Genomic DNA, 26,730 nt, shown 5'->3' with positions numbered 1-26,730 from the left:
AAATTCACCTCCCCCTCCAATGCAACATGGTTTTGCCAAGACGCAAAGTTACTCCTTTTCCTTTGCTTTCCTTTCCTTAATGAATCAGGCCCAGTGTATTTGAAATCTAATGTATTTTCTTCTGGATTATAGCATACTTGGGGACACTATTTCATGTATAGTTTCCCAACTATACTAGTTATAATTCTTGCTGCATTAGTATAATTAGATAACAAAGTTTATTATATAAATTGTGTCAAGTCTTATTTTAATTTAATGTTATTTTGTAACAGGTAAAGAAACTGAGAAAATATTAAGCTTATAACAGTATATAAACTGCAACAAAGTACCCATTGTATTAACTGAAACTGCACTTCCCCTATGGGTAAGACAAAAGATTTGCAACTTTGAATGTTTCATGGAAGTTTTTGCCAGAAGCTCTGCATGCACATATTAGGAACAGGTACACTGCTGGGATTTTTGTATACACAACAGTAAAAGGGGGATATTGAGAATGGATCATTACTCATGACTTTTGACTGAATACAGTCAGACAACAGTTGAGTACACCAGTGGTGCCAAAGTGCCATTTTAGAATGCACAACCCATTGTTCATTCTCAAGAATGGTGGATGGCACTGCCCAGTTTTACTCCTGTCACTGAAAAACAAGAAGCTGCAACTGTAGAATGATTACTTTTACTCATTATTTTGGCTAAGAAACATGAACAGTGGATAATGGAGAAATTTTAACACTTTGGGGTATATTTACTAAACTGCGGGTTTGAGAAAGTGGAGATGTTGCCTATAGCAACCAATCAGATTTTAGCTGTCATTTTGTAGAATGCACTAAATAAATGAAAGCTAGGATCTGATTGGTTGCTCTAGGCAACATCTCCACTTTTCCAAACCCGCAGTTTAGTAAATCTAGCCCTTTGCCTTTTCAGAAACAGCTGTGTTTCTGCTGTCTCTTGCTGATGGGAGGACAAGGCTATGATCAAAATCATGTACTCATCCTGCTTGGTGTCAACAATGTGGGATAGTGGTGAAGCTGTAATGGTGTGGGGGTGTTTCAATGGTACACATTGGACTACTTAATCTGAATTCAATGTGATACCTGAACATCATTGCAGAGTGATGTATTTCTTCAGAAGTATTTTTTCATGGCAGTAAAATGTTCCAATAGACTGGTCAACAAAATAATGCTTCATACCACAAAAGTAGGAAAGTCCTGGAATGGTTCCAGAAAAAACACAGTGATCCTGATTCATCAAGGAATTTAATGGTGATTTTGTACGTACAATAGGCGGACTTACACTGCGCCTGCCGTGAACTGGCTCATACGACACAGAACGCAGCCACACTCAATTCAACCTCGAGCGGAAAAGACACTTACTACAGCCTACGATTTCAGGGAGGGAACGGGGTGGGGAAGTAGTGTTTGTCCGTAGTCAATGTACAGTAAGGGCGTGCAAATCGCAAGCTCATGCAGCAGCATCCGATTCAAACTCTGGGCATCTCAAGTACTTGTTTTTTAGCAGTGTCTCTTGCTCCAGCTACAGGGCCAATGCCGCATACTAGGGACGACGGCTGTGTATGTATGCTAGAACAGGTGTGTGCAACTGAAAAAATGTATTTTATGTACAGTAGACATTAATAACATCATAACAAATGTATTTCATGGAAAAAAAACCACATTTTTTAATTTTTAATGTTTTGTCATTAAAGCCTATATTATTAATAATTTGCATCCATTGCATTGTAACATGGTTTGTCCAGGAGAAAACTTACTCCTTTTTTTGCCTTACTTTTCTTAATGAATCAGGCCCAGTGAGTTCAGATTAATGCAGAGGCCTACTCAACTAGATCTCAATCCAATTGATTATCTGGGAGAAGAGATGAACCAAACTATTTAGAGACTCATTATCAGCTAATCTGTAACAAGTATGAAAGACATTGTAGTTGACACAGACCAACATCCCAGCACCGCACTTTTGATGCCTTGTTGAATCTGTGGACTGATGTACTGAAGCTCTTCTAAGGGCAAAAGAGCAAGTAACTGTTACGGGTGGGGTAAGTTTTTTAGATTGTGGTAATACCGACACTGACTATAGCACATACTTGCCAACTCTCCCGGAATGTCCGGGAGACTCCGGCATTTCGCGAGAGTCTACCGCCCTCCCGGGAGAGTATGGCAATCTCCCTGATCTGCCCAGAATTCGGTTCAAACGCCACGATTCACCGGGAATCGCAGCGTTTGGCCCTGCCCACGCTGTAAAATGACGCGAATTGCGTCATCACGTCGCGGGGGCGGGGCTAAAATGATGCAATTTTCGAAGCCCCGCCCCCTACACGCCCATCTCCACCATGCAGCTCCCGGATGAAAATTATTGAATGTCGGCAAGTATGCTACAGCAACATAAAATTTCCGAAGACTATTAGGGCGACAAGACAGTAATTTAGACTTACCATCATAAACACAGATAACATTTCCAAACCCTGCTCCTCTAAATTGCGACCACAGAAAATGCCAGCAGATGGAATTGACGTCACTTAAAATAGCGTCACTGAGGTTTGCGGTTTTAAAGCGGCAATGCCATGACCCGGCACCTTACCCTAATCTTCACAATAATCCTAACCCTAACTCTAATCCTAACCCTAACCCTAACCCTATGCATTAGTTCAGATTATACAGGCGGCGGACCCTGGCTTTGCCGCGTTAAAACCGGAAAACTAAGTAACGCCATTTTAAGTGATGTCATTTCCATCTGCCGGCATTTTCTGTGGTCGTAATTTAGAGGAGCATTGTCGGAAATGTTATCTGTGTGTTTGATGGTAAATCTAAATTTATGTTTTGTCGGCCTGATAGTCTTCAGAATTTTTATGTCACTCTAGTCAGTGTCTATATTATCGCACTCGGAAAGGTGACTACCACCGACTGTTACATATATATGAAATGGTCATTCAGTGGATATATTACAGAAATATCCTGCATATCTGAGTCCTGATACATGTTTTTTCATGTATGTATCCTATACCGTAATTTACTCTGCAGTGCTGCAACACTTTTATGGCAGAAAATTGATTTTTATGGTGCAGAAACATGTATTTCATGGCATTTTGATGCAGCAATATGTATTTTTTACACAAAAGTGATTTTACAGTGTAGGAAAATAAAATTGGTGTTATAAATCTGCTTTTGTATTGCTGTCTATTTTGGGAACTGTTGTAATACTGATCACAAAGCATTAGATTGTACGCTCCCTTGAGCAGGGCCATCTCTCCTCCTGTTTCCTACACTTCTAACTCTGCTCTCCAGCTACCTTTCCCCCCACCCCCCTGGGGGTCTCCCCGTCATCCACGCCCTTCCTCTTGGGCTCCAGCGCTTGATGGTCTTCCCTCCCCCTCTCTCTAGCTGTGCTTTGAGCTTACTGAGTTACTGTGCTTACTGTTTACTGTACCGTGCCGTCCCACCTTGTATTGTACTTGTTTGTCCCTGTACGGCGCTACGGACACCTAGTGGCGCCCTATAAATAAAAATTAATAATAATAATAATAATTACACAATATGCTATATGCAAGTTTGCTCATAGTTATATAGCACAGATCTGTCATCCTGTTTGTTAGTTGCTTGTGAAATCTGCCATTTTACAGTTGTTGCATACAGTATTTACTCCTCTGGCACGCTGACATGTCTGTATATCATATTATCTGATAATGAAGCTTCTTCCTAACTACATTTTTCTTTTCATAACAAGGGGTTAATCGGATTACTGAGCTCCCTGGACAATATTCCATCCCATTAATGTGTTGGTGATTAAGTAACTGTATTAAGACAGGACTGAGTGTTTGTATGAGGGATTAACATCATGCTGGGGAAAGCTTTGGCCAGGGAGTAGGGACACTGCCTATATCGTTAAATCCTTTGTAAATATCCCCAGAGGCACGTAGTTGAGAAGAGGTGAGTGCACGTGTTGGTGTCAAACATCATAGTAGAGGTAATTAGAAGTGAAGTCTGTCCTATGTGTAAATCTGACCGCCATCCCTCTCACAGCCAGCAGTACTGTCTAATCTCTTATGCAGTGCAGACACTGAGATGCTCAGTATAAACATTCACTGTAGCCCATAGCATATACTGGAGCAATGTCACATAGGAATATACATTCAGAAATATCTAGATAACTTCCTCATAATGACACTAAACATGACATTTTACATACTTTATTATTCATCCTGCATACTGTTATACATTACTTTTTGTACAAATCTTGTTTCCACTTGGTGGGAAAAATATTTACAAAAGATCTCTTCTATGGAAAATTGTTGTCATTCTTGCATTTTCCTGATCAGCGTTGGAAACTATGGGATCACATGTCCATTCTTTAGAATGGTAGAAGCCCCTTTCTAAATGTTGAAATGAATCCACTCCTCCTATTATCCATAGCATTGATACTTATGCCGATTTTGTGCCTATCGCACGCAAAATCACTCTACGCATGCACAAAACCGGGCCTTAAGCAGCTAAATGCAGCAGTGTTCACTGCATCTACGTACACAGAGGACACTTGCTGCAGCCTACGATTTCTCAGAGGGAACAGGCAGGGAAGGGGAGTTCGCTTGTAGTCATTGTACAGTAAGGGCGTGCCAAATTTGAGCGTGTGCAGCCATGTCAGGATCAAGCTTTGCGCATCTCAAAGTTACTTGTTTTTCTGCCATATCTCTTGCTCCAGGCCTGAGTACTAATGATGACAGTCTCATATGCATGCTATAACATATGTTTGGAATCAAGACCAACTGTAAAAATTTATTTTATGTTCAGTAGGCATTAAGATCATCCGTATAAATGTATTTCATGGGAGAAAAATATTTTTTGAAAAATGTTTATGTTTTTTACTGTTTTGTCATTAATGCTTATATTATTAACAGGTAACAATAATTCAACAGTTATTTTTTTCAGTGCTTCTTTTGTGAATATATATTCCACATAGGCATTGAACGTATTCTGCAATGTCTTATGTAGTAGAGTACAGCAGTACTATACTCGAATTCATCAGCGCATTTATCTTCAGATCCGTTACTTGTTGAATTCAGGAGTACGCAGGACCAATTTACGTGCATTTTTAAGCAAACGCAGGCTGCGCTCAGAATGCGTGCCTTGATTAATCAGGCCCAAAACGTTTCAGTGAAATTTTAATTGGATGGCAATAGGTATGGCAACAAGTTGCCAATTTTCCTGGCTGTCCCTTCTTAGCAGTATAAAATATGGGTAATACTGAAATATTAAACAGGGATGAATTCATGCTGTTCAATTTGTGAAATTTCTTAACTCAGGATTCTGATGAGGACTTATCTAGCATGCATTAGGATAGCAATGATGGTCACGCACACATGCTAGAACATGTGTTTGCAATCAAGAGCAACTATAAAAATGCTTTTTTATGTACAGTAAACGTTAATAACATCCTGATATATGTATTTTATAGAAAATAAAATGTTTTTTCATTAATTATTATATTATTCACAAGTGACAATAATTGAATACTTTTTTTTCTATGTGTTCTGCTGGGAGTTTATATTCAACATAGGCGGTGTACATATCCTGCTGTGTATTGTGTCTGTCGTAATACAGCAAGGAAAGGAAAGCAAAAAAAGGAGTAATTTTGCACCTTGGCAAAACCATGCTGCATTGGAGGGGAAGGTAAATTTAAAACGTGGGGACAGATTTATAGAGACTGTTTCATTAAGGAAAGTAAAGCAAAACTCTGTAGCAGTTTCAGAGCAGCAAGTGTCTCAGCTTGTCTACCTACTGGTCCTTGTTCGGTTCCTGTGCTCTCGCTTGCCCCGAGTTGACCACTCGTGTACCAAAGACCCTGGTTCCGTTCTTACATCGCACCTGCTTCCTGAATCTGCTACCACTTTACCCTCCTGTGTAGACTCCAGCTCCGTCCTGACACTCCATCTGCCTCCGGATTCTGCTACATCGGTGTCTGCCTGTGTACCAGACCTCGGCTTTGTTCTGACACTACACCTGCCACTAGTACCTATTACTTTATTAACAATTCAGACTCAGTTAATCTGACTTCTGTTATTTCCTACTACCCTCTTCTACTGTGTCCAGTATCATGTGTTACACCAGTGGCTGATTAGGGGACCGAAACCTGCGGGTTCTGTGCAGCTAAGTCCATCCCATCTTGCGGTGGTTCTTGATGAATACATTAGACTTTGCACCCCTGTTCGGCCAGCGACAATCTAGGTTAAGACAAGGGATCCTACCACACAGTTCGTTACATTAATATTATAGTTGTTCTCATAATTGATATTTGAGAAAAATTATAAAAGTGGTGGACCGTGCTATTCTCAGGTGCTGCTATTCCTTCTAATGGAGCCACACAAAAAAAAAGTGTATCTATATTTGGATTTTAAGAGTGATCAGCGCCACTGAGTGTATTCACATACCTCTACAAATCGATAGGTGTTTTAAACCACACTAGGATCAATTAACACCTTGCACATAATTAATTAACACAATAAACAAATACAAACAAATATAGTGAAAAACATACTTATAATCATAGGTCTAAATTTTTTTTTTATACATGTGTGTTATGTATGCATCCAGGGCCGCCATCAGAAATTGTGGGGCCCAGTACAATGAAGCAGGCAGGGCCCCCGATGACCCCCTCCCCCAGATGAACCAGGGCCATTTTCCGACTGGGCATGATGGGCAGGTGCCTGGGGGCCCAGGGGGAAAGGGGGCCCAAGGCAGTGGAAAAAAAAAAATCCTGTAGAAAAAAAACGTACCTTTTCTGGTCACGATCCGGCTCCCTCCCTGGTCCTCTCTTCCATGAAGGGGGTCAGACTTAGGCGATTGAAAGGTAAGTTGAGGGGGCCCCTAATATATATATATATATATATATATATATATATATATATATATATATATATATATATATATATATATCTTATATAATATATACTCTATGTAAAAAAAAAAGTGATTATATATGTATATATATATATATATATATATATATATATATATACATATATATACATATAAAATCACTTTTTACACACGCACACACATATATATATATATATTTATACATATATATATATAAATAATATATATGTGTGTGTGTGTGTGTAAAAAGTGAAAAGCCGAACTTCCTGTTGGTGGAATGCACATGCGTTCCACTGCGCTAGTTAAGGCTGAAGGTACAGTCACGGCTCTGCTCGCTGTCCTTCAGTCCTGGCGTCTTCGCTGCTGTCTTCAGCCTGGCTGTCACAGTAACAGCCCCCTGGTGATCGCGGGCACGGTACAAGGGTACCCTCTGTACCCGCCTGATGGCGTCCCTGTATGCATCTATGTGCAATAAAAGTGTATTTTATTTATTGGTAACTAAGGTAAACAGTATCACGCTAGATCTGTTTTAATTTTTCCATATCTTTACTGAGGTATTATACCTGGAAGGAATTCTCAGCATTACCATAGAGGAAAGATAAAAGATGCAAAGAAATTTGATACCAGGCTTTTTATCAGTTTCTCTCTTGTAAGTGTTTTCATTTAAGGATTTGGGTGGTGATGGACCAGACATCATATCACATTGAAATTATTTGAGCACTGAAGGTGATTGTATAATAATTGTCTAGTAAGTAAAATTACATAGGAGATAAATTGTGGTGGAACAAATCATAAGGATTGAATCATGTTCAAGAAATTTTCTTCAACAACTTTATCCAGTTTATGTAAAATAATTTGGTCCAAACGATATCACACTGTTATATTTTTATTTTTTCACATGTAATACATCACTTTGAATTAACACGGAGAAAATGATCACAACGTTGTGACGTATGGATCTACTCGTCATTTGATTATAAATATTTTTTTCACTATATATCTTTGTATTTGTTAATTGTGTTAATTAATTTTGTGCAAGGTTAATTCATCCTAGTGTGGTTTAAAACACCTACCGATTTGTAGAGGTATGTGAATACACTCAGTGGCTCTAATCACTCTTAAAATCCAAATATAGATACTCATAATTGATAGATTAGAAGAGCGTATTTACAATAAATATGATGTAGCAATAACTCATTATTAATACACATCTTTCCTATAAAAATTCCGAAATCACTAGCTTAGATACTTTTGCAGAAGATACGGTTATTACGGTGGAGCAGTAAATCAATTAGAATAAGTGTCAATCCCTACGTTATTTAGCCACTAACCTGTATGTCCCACAGCCGTGTATTATTTTTATCCATTATCCAGTTCTTCACCCTTGTAGGAAAAATTAGTGGTTACAGATGTCACTATAGGAAACACTTTGATGATACACTCAGTGTATCACCTTCACCCACTTTCCTGGCCAGAACTTGCTCTTCATCATCATCATTGTCATTTATTTTTTATAGCGCCACCAATTCCGCAGCGCTGTACAGAGAATTTGTCATTCACATCAGTTTCTGACCCATTGGATCTTACAGCCTAAATTCCCTAACACACACATACATACAGACTAGGATTAATTTTGTCAGCAGCCAATTAACTGAATCTCTGCTCTATTGTTTTTCTTTTTCTAATGGTATCTTAATAATATATAATGGGGTTGCACTATCACATAAATTTTAATGTCTCAAAAAAGTGAGGTGCCAACACTAATGTATTTGGTGTGTTGAATACTTGGCTGCTATAATTTGTCCAGCACTCAATATAGTTTTAATATTCTGTTGATAACATGGAGAAAAAAGTTTGCTCAAAACTAGTATTACTGAAGCCGAACAGAGCTGAGTTACTCAGGAAACAGCCTGCAAGGATTTCATTTGTTAATGGAGTTATGATTGTTTGCAATGTATATTATGTGTACAATATGTGTACTATTCAACTAGAAAGAAGGAAATAAAAAATTACAATGTACTCCATAACTACCTATATTTTTTTAAATTTATTTTTAAGAAATGTAGATCTGGTCTAATTTAGCTCAGTTTACAGAAAAGTCGACATGGGACTATATTGTTTAAACTAAACTAATCCTTGCACCCCACAGTTGCACCATCTTGGCACACTTACCCCTGTGCTTTCTTGTACAAAGAAGCGCAAAAACAATTTGCGCTGCACATCCCTGTTTCTGCAGGTTCGTAAGTGACACCTTATATCTGTCTACCTTTTGAAGGGAGTGTTGCACATAATGGCATATTTTAAGTATATATAGTATAAAAACTACTGTGTGTCTTCCTGAGCTCAGTATTCTACCCTAATAGATTTTGGCCAAAGGCACTTGCTTGGGTTATCTTGTGTGTAATCCAAGGATGAACAGGAGAAATGGAACTTGTGGTAACTGTGATTGACCAACCAATAGTGTTGAAATAAGGAAGGGGTGTACCAACACCATCTCCATGGTGTGAATGTATTGTAGTTTACAAAGGACAGATCGGCTATAGAATGGTAAGAGTGTTCAAATGGAAGGATTCTAATTTTAATATTGTTATACATTAATCAGTGACTTAGTGTGCTTCTGAAGCCTTGAGGTATCTGGCTGTAGTCCGCACTGAGTCACTTGAGATGGGAAGAACTTCATGTACCATAGATCCCTTCTGTGTCACACTGACTCAGCATCTACTGAAACAGTACTGTGAAAAGTGTGTAATGCACTGTCAACTTCCAAGTGTAAAGGTCACTTGGCTTTGCTGATTCTCTATACGGTCTATTTGATGCTCACACCTCTTAAATACAGCCTGCTTGGCTCATATCATACCCCACTAATCACCCCATCTCAGTTTGCTCCCCTGGTAAATGTTCCTCACTCCCTACTATTTTTAAATGATTAAATATTTAGCTGTACTAGGTTCATGGCTGTGACTTTACAGCTAATATTATGTTGTAAATAAACAACATCCTTTCATTAGCTGCTAAAACCACAAAAGAGGCAACAGATACTATAAACAGCAAATAATATATAATGTATGTTACAGTAATTTTGTGCACCACTTTAAATTACCAGGAGAAGCTAAAGTACAGAACCTTAATATAGTATTCGCCACAAAAGTGGCTTATTTTCTTACATAGACCATAAATCGTCTACACGACCAGTAGACATTACTGAGACAGTAAAGATCATTTGTGAACGTGCCAAAATGTCACCCTTCCCCGCCACCCAGCCCCAGTGCAGTGCAGTTGGTAGAATTGTGCATCTATTTTTGAACAAATGCAAAATTGCAAAAATTGGCATCTTTTGATGGGTGTAGCTGGGCAGATAGTGCTGTTACTAGCCAAGTGCAGGCTGTGTGCATAAATACACCTTAAACTCTATGGCTACATACAAAGAAGAAATTTGATTTTAATAGCCAAACTATTTAAATGAGAACCAAGGGAAGGGGTATTCCCAGGTTTGCAAGTGACCACCAAGGCTTTTCCTCCCTACAAAAGGACTTTATTTTCACTGGTGCTCAGGAAGTGCTGGGAATTGGCCGTCATACTATACTTTTTATGTGATGCTCATTTTCCTATCCATGCACATTTGATGCAGATACTTGCATTTATATGCACACAAATACCCATGCTGTTGCTGTCCCTTCACTATTTTGATTAACTATAGACATAAATCAGGGTGCAATAAGCAGTATTTTAGGATAAAAATCCAAAACTTTAATTCAATGATGAAAGTGGTCTGATAGCACTAGTAGAGAGGACTTAAAGATATACTTTTACTCTTTCCACCATGTGGGAACCCAATATTCTGCCAAAGTAGGCACAGGACAGTTTTATGTGGGCAGAATGTGTCCCTATGTATGCACATGGCAGACAAATAGACACCTTTGCACAAAATGAGCATTAGTCGACCTTAGATCAAAGTCATGTGATCTAGTCTGCAGCTGACAAAATACTTCTCGTTTAAGTAGGGTCAGAAATAAACTACTTTTTGTGCTGCAATAGGAATGATACATACATTTGTCTCTTGCTTCAAAGCAGCCTTATTTGCATAATTATTAGCCTGGTTATGAGTAAGATAAGTAAGATGAATATAAACGACATTACAAAACAACATTTTTCTATCCCTCTTGTATTCCATCCCAACCCTTTTGCGACCATTCTTATATCCTCTTTTTAAGATGAAATTATACCTTGCTAAATGATGGACAAACTACAAGTCCCAGCCTTACCATTCATCGGGTCATGTTCTATAAGTAAACTGTTCATCATTTAGTTTTATTGTAGGTCCCCTTCTTATACATCTTCTACTCCACACTGCACAGAAAAGCCTTAAACAAATCACAGACAGCGAAGAAGCACATTGGCATCTGATGTAGACTACAATTTATCTGTCACAAGAATATGTGTCCTGAATAGATCTTGGGTATGTCTCTAAGCTCTGCTTCAAATGTCTGCTCTAGATGCCTGCCAAGAATGGCTGAGTGCTATCCAAATAAATATCTGCACTTGATAGGATATAGAGACAAAGAGAGCAGCTCATTCCACAGCACTGATGGTCACACTTACCGATTAAAGTGTTATTTTTTTCTAACAACAGAAACATTTTTACCATCTAATCATCCAGAACACAAAACTAAGGCTTAAGCTGAACAATACAAAAGTACAAGTATGCTGTTCACGCTGTATAATAACATAATTTCCCCATTGTTGACCTTATGGTGTTCACTTAATAATGTCCATGGAAGCTTCTGCTATATCCCTTCCAAGTCTGGTAACAGTTTACAATAGTAGTGTATCACACAGAGTTATGGGGAGCTATAAGATATCTGTTTCAAAGAAATATACAGCATTATTGAGAATTTTGTGTGTACAGCTTCAGTATTACCAGGAAAACAGAAGACTAGAATTAAAATACTTATATACTTTGCAAATCCAATTGTGTAAAAACTAGTTTTGTGGCCAGTTTGGGCACATGTACAGTCTAAATTGTACAGATGAAATTATTTTGAGGAAAATACAGTAGACAAAGTGCCGGAAGTACTTCAAAATTTCAGGCCAGCCAATAACACTCCTCACCATGAACACGTCAATGTGGTCATTAAAACACCATAATTTCCATTCTGTCCAATCAATCTAATCTGATTACAGAGTAGGGCTAATTTTGTCATTAGCAATTAAATTGTCTAAGCAGAGTTCCTGGTATTTTAGCAGCTTTATAAATTTTGGTAACAAGTAGAAGCATGGCATAAATATGGAGAGAAAATTAAAGTAAAGCTGGCAAACTCCAATGATGCCACCAATTTGGACACACAACTCAGCCGTTTGGTGCTCAGACCAAGCAGCCAAATCACTTTTACAACATAATGACTTGACTCATAAACTGATAATGGACATCTTATGATGTTCCGATGAAATTTATGGTCATGCCTGATAATTAATAGATCAAGCAGTGACATATACATAATTTTAGCTATGTTTTTACCTACATTTTTTCCAACTTCCTCCTTTGCTGAAATCTTAACTACAGTAGCTTTACTGTAGTAGCTGGAAAGAGAGATTACAAACCATACCTTTCTTTTTATAAGAGAGCCAGTAGAGCGCTAAGACATTGATAGAATACTAGATTTATATTAGACTATATACTATATTTTTCTATGTATCTATAATTAAAAAGGAGCAACAATAGTCTAGTAACTGATGCATAAAACGCTAATAGGATAAGTGAATACACCTGACATGTGTCAGTGACTTATGTAGTTTAGAAATTCCAAGACATGATTTTTTGAGTTCTGGAGGTTTTTAAAGGGATTTGGTCTTTAGGGCAAAGATTACATTCTTTCCAATATGGCTAATCAACCTTCTTAGTGATCCACCTGACCTTTGATCATCTCTCCATCTTAAGCATAAACCATAGCATATTTATTATATTGATGAAGGTAGCCATCAGTATAGTTATGGTTTAACTGAGTATTCCATAACAAAACTCATATTTTCAGATTTCAAAAACTTTGCAAAAAAATCAGTATCACATAGAATGTGAAGAGATATTGTCAATGGGTTTTTATGATTTTACATAAGAATCTACTAAGTTAACTAAAAACAATGGGCCTGATTTGAATTGGAACAAATCTTGCACACGGGGTGCGGTTTTAAAAATAGCATGGAACTTGAGTGTAATGCTGACCATATTCAAATCCAAGCGGATCGCGAGACGCATTTTGATTTGAATCTGGGTGTAAGTATGCTCTGCAAAAACGGTACTTGCCTTATTTAGACAGACACAGCAGAGTGCAGTATATGCACAAGCATATGTACAATATAAGGTCACATCAGAGCCCATACAAAAAAATGTATATTTTGAAATAAATGAACAACTCTAAATAGTTTAATCAATAATAAAAATCTTGTTGGTTTATAAAAATATATATTATTTTTTACATTAATTACATAAATCTAGATAGTCTTAATGTGTACTGTACATACAATGCAATTTTGTAGTCCAGCTTACTTGCATGCATGTGTTATATGCTAGCCAGTGGCACACTGTACCATATACTGTACTATACCTGTACATTTCCAAACAAAGACTAGGCCCTACCAGTTATCACTATCAATCAGCTCTTACACCTGCCCTGTAGCTAGTGCAAATGATACGGCTGAAACAAAGCATGCTTAAGTGAAACCCAGGACTTGAATCATCCGCATATGCATTGGCACGCCCTTACTGTACATTGTCTACGTCCGACCACCACTTCCCAGCCCCTTTCCGCCCTTCAAGTTGTGTAATTTGCGTTCAGACCTGATTTCCATGCAACAGCTTCTTTGGCATAATGTCCGTTTCTGAGTATATATATATCCTGGGCCGGATTAAGGGAATGGAGGCCCCTGGGCTAAGGGGGCCTCTATTCCCCTGTGAGGGCCCCCCCCCCATGATCCAAGACGCTCCCCCCCCCCCCCCCCCCCGGCACTTACCTCCTTCTCCTCCTTCCCCGGCGCGCTGTACACTCTTTACTGAGGAGATCTTGTGAGAGTAAGACTCACGAGATCTCCTCAGTAAGGAGACTACAGCGCGCCGGGGAAGGACCACAGTGAAAGTGCTCAGCAGCACTGATCGGGCTACGGGCGCCCCCGCCCCCGACCGATCAATACTGCTGCTGAGCAGTTTCAAGGGCCCCCTGGATGCCCAAGGCCCCTGGGCTGTAGCCCAGTTAGCCCTAGGGTTAATCCAGTCCTGTATATATCCCGTCTATCTAAGCCCCATGCATTGTGGAGTATGGGAAACTACATTACTGCTTTCCCTCAGCCTCACTTGTTCTCTATCAAGAGCTCGACTATCACTCTTTACAATGTATTATTAAATATACTTCTGGGATATATACCTAGCAACCCCTTACACTCTGCAATGGGGAAGGGGCAACATAAAGTAGAGCCCTTGACATAGATCTAAGGGTCCAAAGACTGTGTCTCCATATTGCAATAGGTAGTAGATTTGCTGCCTAGCCCAAAGTTCAATCCTGGGTCCCTTTGTTCAGTCGGGACCAGATAAGATTAAAACTAGCCCCTTAAGTAACTTTAACTTATACACCTCTGTAGTTTCCACTGTACTTTATACTATGGAGGATGGTTTGCTCATATCCTGATATAGGGGTTAAAGAGAACTGAAACCAGAACAGATTTGTTACAGTTAATTCAAAAATACATCAGTATTCCCAATTCTTATTAAAACCCTTTTACCTTCTTAAGCCACATACTATTTTTAATCAATAGCAGTGTTTACCATCAATCTTCATCAGCTGCAATCCTGTGATGAATATATTTTAATTAAAGCCCTGAGACTTTAATTTTTTTATCTAATGTAGTCCAAATTAAATTAAAAATAATGTTTCCATCTACTTTCTGATGACAATATATTAAAACAACATGATAATTTAAAGAATGATTAATGTCACTGATGGTACCATATCAAACATTTTAAATATTATTACATTACTAATGAATGATATCATGCAACTTCACTTCTGTCATCATTTAGTATATTGTCTATCACAAGAATATGATAGAACAATACACAAATAATCATGTTATATATAAAATTCATTGGTCTGTTTGTTTTCTTGTCTGTGCAGTTCGGACACCTCTGCACCGATTGGGATGAAACCAATGCGAGGTGATCCAGTTGGATCCTGGCCAGATTTTAGGAGGGTTAGGGTCCTGGTTGGACCTCCGGTTGGTGTATGCTGGGCAAAACTTTGACCTGGGGAACCTGTTCTGAGCCTGCTGGTGATGAGGTCCAGTTGGAACCTAGCATATTTCTGGGGGTTTAGTGTTTAGGTCGTACCTCCAGTTTGTGTATGATGGGCAGAACTTTAACCCAGGGTGCCTGGTCTGAGTCTGTATTCATATACCCCAGCACAGATTGGGATGAATCAGATGTGAGGTGGTCCAGTTTGATTCTGGCAAGGTTTTAGGTGGGTCAGGGTCCTGGTCGAACTTCCCATTTGTGAATGCTGGGCAGAACTTTGACCCAGGGAGCCTGTTCTGGGCCTTGCAGTGTAAGGATTTTGATGACATTTAAAATAAAAATGAAACTGGGCAGCCACCTCATGGGTGTGTTGGAAGAGCTGTTAAGCTGCTCTTTTTTTAAAAAAAGCTGACAGCTACATCCAAATCATTACTAATTTAATAACTTGAAGATTTAAACACAGGCAATGTCGGGAACTTCAGCTAGATTTTTATATAAAATTGATTGTCACGCTTCAAAATAAATCACAGCAATGGAGCCTGGGATGTGAAGAAGCATAATGGGGTTTATTGCTCAGCAAATACAGGAAAATGGTACAAACGCAATATAGCTGAAGCTGCACAGTGAATACTGTAGACGCAGGTACAATGGAAGGTAGAGAGATATCCAGAACAGTTGTGTAGCAGCAGGATGTGGAGTCCGAGAGTACAGAAGTAGCAGGGAAAACAAACCATAAGGAAGGTAAATAAACAACAATGACCATCACACAAGATGGAAAGATATAAATAGGGAACACCCAGGTGCAGGAGATAATTAGTGACACAGGTTAGCCCCTAGTAATAAAGGAAAAAGGCAGAATAGCAGCACTTCTGGTGAACAGAGGTACTGCTAGATAGACATAATATAACAAGTCCAAAATCCAGAAGTCAGGAGCTGCCAATGCAAAGCAGCATGCAATGCAGAAGGCTGCAGGCAGATCCTGACAGTAGCCCCCCCAAGGCAGATTCCAGACGCCCGTATTACCAGAAGTGATTAAAATCATAAGAATCATAGTCCACAATTGCGGGTCTGGTAGAGAAGTCCTCGTCCAGAGGCGGGAAGGCAAAAGAAGTTATGCCAGAGCAAAGTTGAAGTACCACAGACCCTCCTCTCTTCTTTTGTCCTCTTTTTTTGCAGGATCTCCTCCAAATAGGAGCCTGAACCAAATGGGTGGAGCACAAAGGTAGTTCTTGAACTGAAGGGATGGATGATACTGCCGGATGTACAGATGTCCCGCAAGATGGCATTGCAAGAGATGGAGTAAGCTTGCAAATTACTGCTTCAACAAAGAGTTGTAAGTCCGATAGGAAGGGATGATTAGTCTCAATAAATGGGTTTGCCCATTCCAAGGCTTCCCCTCTAAAATGAGATATCAAAAACAGTACCTGTCGCTTTGGGTTATTAATGAGGGTGGGTACAGAGGCAATATGTGAAGCACAAAACCTCAAAGTACCCCTCAAAGAAAGGTGACGGCTCGGACTGGACACCCTTGGCAGGAGGAGACACAGCAGTGTCAGTAAAGAAAAGTGGCGCAAGATGGAATTGTCCTTGGATCATGAAATCAGTTATGGTTCATTTGATCGCTCCACCCGTTCCTTGGATAACTGTGGTAATGCTACAGCTAATACATGGTGACTGGCGCTGACCCCCCAACCTCCGGGATGCATGCTTTTATCAGACCCAGACCAATTGCTGAAATACAAATAATGACAATTAGCAATGGAGCAATGGAGCTCTCCTCTTTGTGTTTTACCTATATAACACAGTACAATGTGACTGCAGATTTAGAAGACCAAGCCTGCCAGCCTTATTATTTCTATTTCAGCATTGACAATTAGCAATGGAGCAATGGAGTTCTCCTCTTTGTGTCTTACCTATATAACACAGTACAATGTGACTACAGATTTAGAAGACCAAGCCTGCCAGACCTTTTATTTGTATTTCAGCAATGACAATTAGCAATGGAGCAATCAAGCTCTCCTCCTTGTATTTTATATATAATGCACAGTACAATGTGACTGCAGATTTAGAAGACCAAGCCTGCCAGACCTATTATTTCTATTTCAGCAATGACAATTAGCAATGGAGCAATGGAGCTCTCCTGAATGTCACTGGAGTACACTGCTACCCCTTCTCTTTCTTTTCTACCTATGACGCTGCCCAACTGCACTAGAGACTGCCAAGAACTGTGCCACCCGCTCTGTCTTATAGAATCCAAAGCTCGCGAGAGCCAAGATCTGACTACGTAATAATGACGTTTTGCCTTATTTTCAATTCCGAGGGCGGGCAAAAGTACTGAGCCGGCTCGGCTTGGTTCTCGGATCTGCTAAGTTCGGGTTTGTTTGGTTCTCAGGGAACCGAGCCTGAGCATCTCTAGTTAAAACTTGTTCACAACAGGGTTACATCAGGATTTCAGTGTCCTCCCCCAGATTGGCAGAGTCCATGGTCAATTGGCTGCCATCTGACAGCCAATTGACCCCTACAATCTCCAATTAATCAGTGCCCCGCAACCCAGAAGCCAGACATATGCTGCTGCCGGCTTCCAAAAGTACATAGAAATACAGCACAAGAGTAGAGTAATACTGCACAGTGCATCTTTACTACAGTACACACCTTATATTGTATTTTGTATAGTATAACCACACCTGCATCACCAAATAACAACACCACATAAAGGAATAAAACTTTTAGCAGCTCAAAAACCATACCTTATCTTTGTAGATCCTGACATTAATTGGTCTGTTTGTTTGTTTGTCTGTCTGGTTATACATTCTGATACCCCTGCACCGATTGGGGAGAAACCAATGCAAGGTGGTCCAGTTGGAACCTGGCAGGTATTAGTGGGGTTAGAGTCCCGGTCAGACATCCCATTGGTGTATGCTGGGCAGAACTTTGACCCGGGGAGCCTGTTCTGAGCCTTCCACTGAATGGATTGGGACCAAAACTTCACAGACTGGCAACTTTGGATACCAGAAGACATACTAGGGGGTTGAGGTCCCTGTCGGACCTCCCATTGGTGTTACCCGGGCAGAACTTTGACCCGGGGAGCCAGTTCTGAGCTCCAAAGCTGCTAATTATTTTTAAGAGGTTAACCGTTGCGTCCAACTCATTGAACTTAATAACTTGAAGAGTTAAACCTGGGTAACGCTGAGTACTTCAGCAACTCTTATATATAAAATTTATTGGTCTGTTTGTTTGTTTTTTCTGTTCATATTAGTGTGCCGCTCCGTACTAAGGGGCAAATGCTGCACAATGGTTGTGAAGCATAGATACCAACTATACAGGGAAACAGCAGTAGTCATGTGTGTTTCAGAATGATATGTGATATTGTGGTAATTCCATCATATGTGGTATGCAAATGTGTGGGAGGTTATGACTGGTATATTGAAGGGGGTGCTGTGTTTCGGGGATATATCTGAGAAAAGTTAAGAAAGGTCAAAACTTTTGGAATAATTTTAGGCAAATCATAGTTGACACCCAGGGGACATTTCTGCCCCCCACATTAGCGTCTACACTGCCCCTCTGAATGGCAGCCCATTTCAGTTGCTTAAAAAGCCTTTGTGTGAAGGGACAAATTGTCAGCTCTTATGGTTTAATCTAATTGAAGGACTCTCCATCTCTTCTGCCCCAGGCATACAGATTAATATAGTGTATAAGTGTATTCTCTGTAAATTCATCACATTTGTTTTTATAACTGTTATGATTTTTTTATTTGTATGTCAATTGTTATTGGTTTGTTTTTATATCTAAATGCCCCGAACCTTTGTATATTAAATTTACAAATTTAATAAGTCTTGTCCTTGATACTCTAACGAATCCATTAGCTTTTTATGAAGAATATAGCTTGACCATGTTAACCCTTTCAATACTGGTGTGTGAATTGTTAATACATTTGACCAATAAGCCTAGGGTGTGCATCTGTGTTATTAAAGTAATTTCATTGTTTTCCAATAAGCATTGTCTATGCGATTTGTGTGGTTCCAAAGCACAAGCAATTGATTTAGCAAAACCAAAAGTTTAGCAGTTCAATAAATAAGAACAGAACAGCCGATATATGATACATACGCTGCGCCCGCTGCGCTCTGCTGGATCCAGCTTCAGTCCTGAAGACTGTGGTCAGTGTGACTGACTAGCTGAGTCCAGGGAGCAGTATATATACATTTGGTGTTACAGTATATACAATACAGGTGACTTGGCAAGTTTCCATAGGTTCAGGCTTCAGGAAGGTCCAGTGTAATGCAGTCCATAGGTCAGTTCAAACAACCCCTTCCAAGTGTGGGGGTCAGCATTCCAGGGGTGGGGGGTCAGCACTCCAGATGATGCATACTTAGTCTTCCCACCAAGAGCTGGTTCAAACTGGTCTATTAGCATTACACAGACAATATAATTCTAATCATTTATTCCCTATCATCGATAACTTACACACGCAATGTGCGGTCGTTTTGGCAAATGAATCGGACAACTGCGGATAAATAGGGGATTAGAATGATACCAAACATGACATGCTTCCTGTGACCTGAACTCTAAATATCACTAATATGTACATATAACATTACAATATTTAATTATAAACTAAATAGCAATTGTTCATAAACGACTGTGGATTGGAACTATTATAAAAATGAACTATATTCAATTGAATGCGTAAGTGCGAGTGTATGCGTACGTTATTTATCGTGCAATTGTGTCATAACACGTTGTGTACTGATCGCAATCGCACTGTAAAACAATATTAATCAATATACTTTCTTTCATCCAATTATTTGACTTTGACAGTGTATATTTGCGTAACAGAGTCTTGAGGTTGAAAGTGTTAACCATTGGATTGTTGGTGTTTGCATTGCTAACCTGTGTGTAACCAGGAGCAGTGTGTGCCAGTGTGGGACAGTATATTGGAGTCCTATTGCCAGGGGAGGGCTGGCATATTTATGCCTGGGGGTCAAGACTCGACTCAGCAGCCTATTTTTAAGGGAAAAAAATGCAGGTGGCCCAGTGACCCAGCCCAAGATAGCCCACTATGGGACCGGCCCGAGGGACAGATGCCCCCCTGCTCCCCAGCCCAGCCTATCCCTGCCTATTGCCCTTATTTAAACTGTCATTGCAGAGCCTAAGTGTGTGTGGATGTGTGGACTCTGTTTTGGGGCGATTCGGCAAATCTGTCACCTGTGTGATAGGTGAGAGAATGATTGAGTGCTGGAATCGTGTGTAACCCCATACAGTAAACACCCAAAGCCATGGAAGCTGGGATTATGTTAGTGACAATGGGCACCAAATAAAGCTGCACAGTGCACTTGAACAACTCTGCTATATTATAGCTTTATTTATTATTATTATTATTATTATTATTATTATCGTAGATTTGTAATGCGCCACAGTGCTCGGCAGTAGGGAAAACAGTACATACATAAAACAGGGACATACAAGGTAGACAAAATAAACGCAGACATAAAAACAAAGGGTATGAAGGGCCCTGCTCATTAGAGAGCTTACATTTTAAGTGGAAGAGAGCACAGCTGAAACAAAAGGAGTAAATGTGGTTCAGAGTGGAGATTGCTACAGTTGTGAAGGTGCATTAGTGTGAATAGTGTTATTGGGAATAAGGTCAGTTCTAAAAAAGAGATGGGTGTGGGAAAGTCTGATTGAGCCTGGTAGGAAATTCCATATGTGGGGAGCACGGGAGAAGTCTTATAGTAAGAGGTGGTTACCAGAGACAAGATTTATTTGGAATAGGTCCTCTTTAAAACTACATGGAACATTGAACTGCATACTTATTGTTTTATTTTTTTAAATATGATAAAATACATTGGGTTAAAATTCAATCATTGACTTCTCTCTGTCTGCAGTGGTAGAACTACAGTGAGTGCAGTTGATGCAGCTGTTCCGAGGTCCCGCGTGAGATCCCCACATCCCTTCCAAAGTTGCTGCTCTATTCTTCCTGTGAGTCGCATGTGCGCCAACTGCGCATGCTCTGTAGAGACCCCCTCTCTGTCCTTTTCTAAAGCAGAGCGGTTGGACCCGGCAGATAACAGCAGAATTGTTTGGTACATACCTTATCTTTGCTATGCGTCCCAACAATGCATATTCCACTCCCTCTGTCTATTTAATATGTAATATCAGCAATCACTTTTTTAAACCTCACTGAAAACTACATGACTTTGAGGTTCTCATTGTCATTGTGAACTTGCTTTTTTAGGTTAAAAATAGGTTTAACATTGTCATGGTTCTGCGGATTTTAATGATTTTAATTTCTCCTCCAGACAAACCAGAACAGCACAACATTTCATTGACAGAAATTACAATTTTCATACCTCTTCCGGAGCATCAGATATTTTCCATTATTGTTATATATCTAATATATAAATGTCTAGTGGCGTGTGTTAGTCTGTCTGTGTGTGTGTGTGTGTGTGTGTGTGTGTGTGTAAAAAATAAAACCAAGCTGCAGCGCCACCTGCTGGGCAGAGTTATACACTGACCTACTAAATTCTTAGTGTGTGTGGAAAAAGAAAATTCAGAAAGGGCTGAAATTTGGTATACTAAGATGTTTTTAATTTGTTAATTTAATTTGTTAATTGTTAAAAGTGTTTATAAAGATTTTAAAAATATATATATATATTTCTTGAAGGAGAAGTGACAGTTGGGAGTGGTTGGTGGTTGCCGGGGGTGACAGTGGGGAGTGGTTGGTGGTTGAGGCCTGGGCTATGGCCCAAATGCATGACAAGAACCTTTTTAAGACCTTAAGTAGCTTGATTTGACTAGAATGCATGAGTATCATGCACGGGTTAACTTGTATATATATATATATATATATATATATATATATATATATATATATATATATATAAATATATATATTTAACTTTACTTTTGTTGTATAATCCAGGAATTGCTGAGCAGATTATCCTGGTGTAGATCGAGACACCACCTGCTGTCTCTGAATAAACATTTCAAATATCCTGTCCCGTGTGATTAAATTCCAACATATTAAAGTCAGTCATCTTTTATTATCCGGGACATAGTGGTTTATATTGTATGCTTTAGAATTGGCAGCTCTGATCTTAAACTAACCCTCTGCAAACCATCACTTCTGAGAATACTTTTTAGGTTTTAAGATAATAAAATCCTGAGATTTTTTTGTCTCAATTCACCCATTCTGTTACATACAGTTATTGTATTAAAGCTGATATTTGTTTGATTTTGTATTTTCTTGAAGTACTTTTGCAAATTTATGAAGACTGCAGACTGCTGGGAACCAGGTTGGCGTCTGAAGAATCAACATTGCACTGGCAACAGGTAAGTGCTCCAGTAGTCCTTTCATACTAACTGTTTTCAATTGATTATTTGCATGGAAGACAAAGGACTGGTACAGATGGTGGTTGCTGTGAGTTCAGGAGACTAGAAAATATAAATGGCACTGGAGACTGGCAAGTAGTGAAGAATAGCAAGACGGTGGTCAGATTTAGCAAAGGAGACCAGACTGGAACCAAAATGTTGGACCGAACTGGAACTGGATTGCTAGACTGCACTGGGACCAGATTCCTAACCATTCATCCAAATCCATCCAGTGGAAGGCTTAGAACAGGCTCCCCAGGTCAATGTTCTGCTCAGTGTACACCAATATGAAATCCAACCAGGACCCTAAACCCCTTAAATCCTGGACAAGATCCAACTGGACAACCTTGCATTGGTTTCATCCCAATCGGTGCAGAGGTGTCCGAATTCAGGCTCAGAACAGGCTCCTCGGCTCAAGTTCTGCCCAGTGTACACCAACGGGAGATCCAAGCAGTATCCAAACCCCCCTAAATCCTGACCAGACAAACAGACCAATGATTTTTATATATAAGATGAGAGAGACTATCTTGCAATAAGTATAATAATTATTAGTGGTGAAAGTGGGCTGGTATATAGCGGTATGCCATACCGCCACTTCTCCTATTACTTTTATTGTAAACCTCCAAAGTCTGTTCACTTACATTTTCAACTCACCTACATTTACTGCCATTTCTAAATTTTCATAGTGCCACTTCTATATTTCCACTTCGACCACTAATAATGCTAAAACAAATAAACAATGGTACATCCAGGAGTTGAAGATCTTGGATACTGAGCCACAAAAGGAGTGCTGTTGCTTGCTGCCTTAGCTGAATGAATAGGAGCAGCCTTCTCAAGTGAGTAACACCTATTAAATAACTAGCATGTAACCAATGAGCTCTGAATAGAGCACGCTGACAGAATATTCAGCAATAGTAAGCCTGCTAATAGTGACAGATGTAACAGGTGGGTATGTTTAGTAACTACCCTGGAAGGCAAATGGGAAATCAATGTCAAAGTCACTGTCCAATATCAGAAGCAAGTTGTAGATAAACAAAATCCAATAAGTAAAGCAGACAAGAAAAGTCTGTGATTTAAAGCAAAGCTTGTTTTGCAGGTACATAATCTGTTTTCCAAAGCAAGAGTCATGGGCAGGCAGAAGTCAAGGGTAATCCATTTTTCTAAGCGAGGTTTGTTAACAGGCAAAAGACAAGAGTCACACGGATTCACAATAGCTGAGCATACTAGTACCAGAGGGTTAGATTATCACCAGCACTGAAGAGACAGTGAGACCAGAATATATAGTGCTTGATTGAAATGTCTGTCTCATTTCCATGACTCACACGCTAAGCTGCAGGTACTCAGAATTTAAAAATGGCGACAATCACGGCAGAAATCAACAGTAGCCATAGCATCAGGATAACATGAACTAGATCTGAGAATTGAACAGCCGTGCAGAATCTTGTATCTAGCTCAGAGCAGCCTTGTCCTGAGCAGTTCAGTGCTGTCACAATCAGCCTCCGACTGCAGTGCAGCATCTCTCCTGTGGATGCTGATGTGCCTATTCCAGTTCCTGCCTGCAAGAGGTTAGCTTCTCATCATTGGGATGAGATCCTTATCACCTGTGTATGGCCTTTATAAGACTACCTGTTCCAGCAAACTGGGCCAGTCCATCAATTTTCTCTGTTGCTGGTCTCTCTGAGAAACTCCTGTGATCTGGTCCTGTGGTTCTCTGGTATTTGACTTCTGCTTGTTCCATTGTCCAGCACCGTTTCTTGTGACCCAGACCCCGACTTTGTTCACCCTTGCTCCACTCTACCTCCTGGCTTTATTGTGGATCTCCAACCTTCTGTTTATGCCTTGCCTGACTTACCTCCTGCCTGATTCTCCCAATGATCATCCTGTGTCCTCAGCTCTTCTGCTTACCATGTTATCCTGGTTTCCTGTGCCTGCAGTCATCCTCTTGTGCCTGGTCACTAGCTCGTCTGCTCAACCTGATAATTCTGATATCCTGTGCCTACAGTCATATTATTGTGCTTGGTATCCAGTGTCTCCAGCCTCCCAGCTAAACCTGGTAACCCTAGCAACGGCCGGACACTGAGGTGCTGAGCGCCGCGTCATGGCAATACAGGGAAGTCGGGCGCGTGCGCAGTATTTAGTAAAGCCTGTGGGCTAATTAAGCAGGCAATTATTTATTAAGCAGCCCCTGGGGGTATTTACTGGGCAGGGTTCTGATTGGCTCTCTTCTGTATTTAAGGCAGGGAGGGCTTAGCCTCCCTGCCGGTTATAGCGTTTCCAGTCCTGTTCTGTGCTGACCTGCTGATGGATTCCTGTTTAACTGATCTACTGTTGTGACCCTTGCCTGTACCTTGGACCTTACCTGTTTGCCTTTTGCCCTGACCTTTTGGCTTGTATTCTGGACTTCGCTGTTTCGTTTGTGACCCTGACCTCTGCTTGGGTATCGATTTACCTGTTTGCTTCAGACCCCTGACCTCGGCCTGCTACTGACTACCCGCTCCAGTCTGGGCTAGCGCCACCGGTTCCATCTGCGCTACAGCCATATGTGATGAGCTTTTACTACTCTGAGCCTAAGACCTGGGGGCATCTGAGTACCTTTGAGCACATAAAGCTCTATGGGAAAGGCAGCTGCTAAAGGTGAAGATCTCTACTCTATCTGTTCTAAAGCTCATCTTTGTGGTTGTGGGCCCTAACATTTAGAATGTAGTTTTATGTTTTTCCCTTGCAACCCCTTATCTGATTTCAGGACTAGATGCTCTTCTCAAGGATTCCTAGTCACCAACCTTCTAGATAACTAAAGCCAGCCATATATAAATAAAAATGAAGATTGCTCAAGCACCTAGCAACAAGATCACTTTCCAATTCAGCCAGAGAATGAGATATAGCTTCGTTGATGCTTGTGCCTACCAAACACCTTCAATGGAATAAATATTTGGCATATCAATCACTTTTGGTGTTACACACCAACATCAGAGCAGTTTGCAAATACTGCTGTATATGTGACCAGCTTCACACCTATTATGAAACAACCAATCAATTTCTAGAACGTCATATTGTACATACACACTTTTTATCTTTTTTACAGTGGCAGGGGAATGAATGAGGAGCAAAGATCCAGAGCTGCAAAAATGGGCGTCACTAAGTGTATTAATTCAGCAAACTTTGGAGAGTGAGTAAATGATTCAAACATGGACTCACCTTATAAAATTGCTAATGTTACTGTATAGTGCACATTAAATATCAAGGCTCAATATGCAGATTGAAGTCAACTCCTGAAAGGTCATTCTTGAAATGTCAGTTTTCATAATGAGACAACTCATTAAGACAAGTTTCAAATAATCCTCTTTTACGGTATAAAAGTATTAAACAATTATACAAATAAAAGGTTCCTAGATGGGTGAGCACCATATTTTTTTATAACTATGCCCTTGCTTAACCAACAAGCCCATTTAAGACTATGGAAACCCATTTTCCTCAATTTATGAGCATGGAGAGGAATTTTTGCTATTGTTGTAAAGAATGATACTAGTTTACTTTTTGGTCCTTACACCTCAGATAGAATCCTAATACGGATATATTATTATTAGTTTCCAGGATGACATATCTGTCTTACCAGATGAGCTGCTCAAAGATTTTTCTTGGAATTACAATAGTTTCCATTGCATGACATAATTTTGTAAACAGAATGTAACACACACACATATATGAATAACCTAAATGCCCCCCCCCCCCAATGCAAAGTATCCTAAATAATATTATTTTTCAGAATACTTTAGCATTCTGTCAAAGAAAAATACAACTCTTGTGAAAGCAGACAATATCAGATGATCTGAAAACAGATGTAGCTTGAAGGTGAAAGACAATTTTATTGCATAATACCATTTTGTAATTGCCTAAGAGATGTGACATGTGTCTTTTGCTGTTTTTGTTGGAGAGGAAAGGAAATACTCCATCCAGTAATTAACACTAAACATTGCAGGCCTGATTCATTAAGGCATGCGTACTGAACGTAATGTCCGCTTTTTTAAAATGTGCGTAAATCAAGTATACGCACGTCCGACTTAATAAGATAAATTGATAAGATAGTTTAATAAATAAAAAAAAGTTTTTTAAATTTCTTTTTTCATGAAATCCATTTATTATGATGTAATTAATGTCTACTATACTGTTTACATTTGCTCCTGATTGCTAACACATGTAATAGCATCA

Source organism: Mixophyes fleayi, chromosome 12 (assembly GCF_038048845.1).
Source record: "Mixophyes fleayi isolate aMixFle1 chromosome 12, aMixFle1.hap1, whole genome shotgun sequence".
Classification (NCBI taxonomy): domain Eukaryota; kingdom Metazoa; phylum Chordata; class Amphibia; order Anura; family Limnodynastidae; genus Mixophyes; species Mixophyes fleayi.
This window is presented reverse-complemented; position numbering follows the sequence as displayed.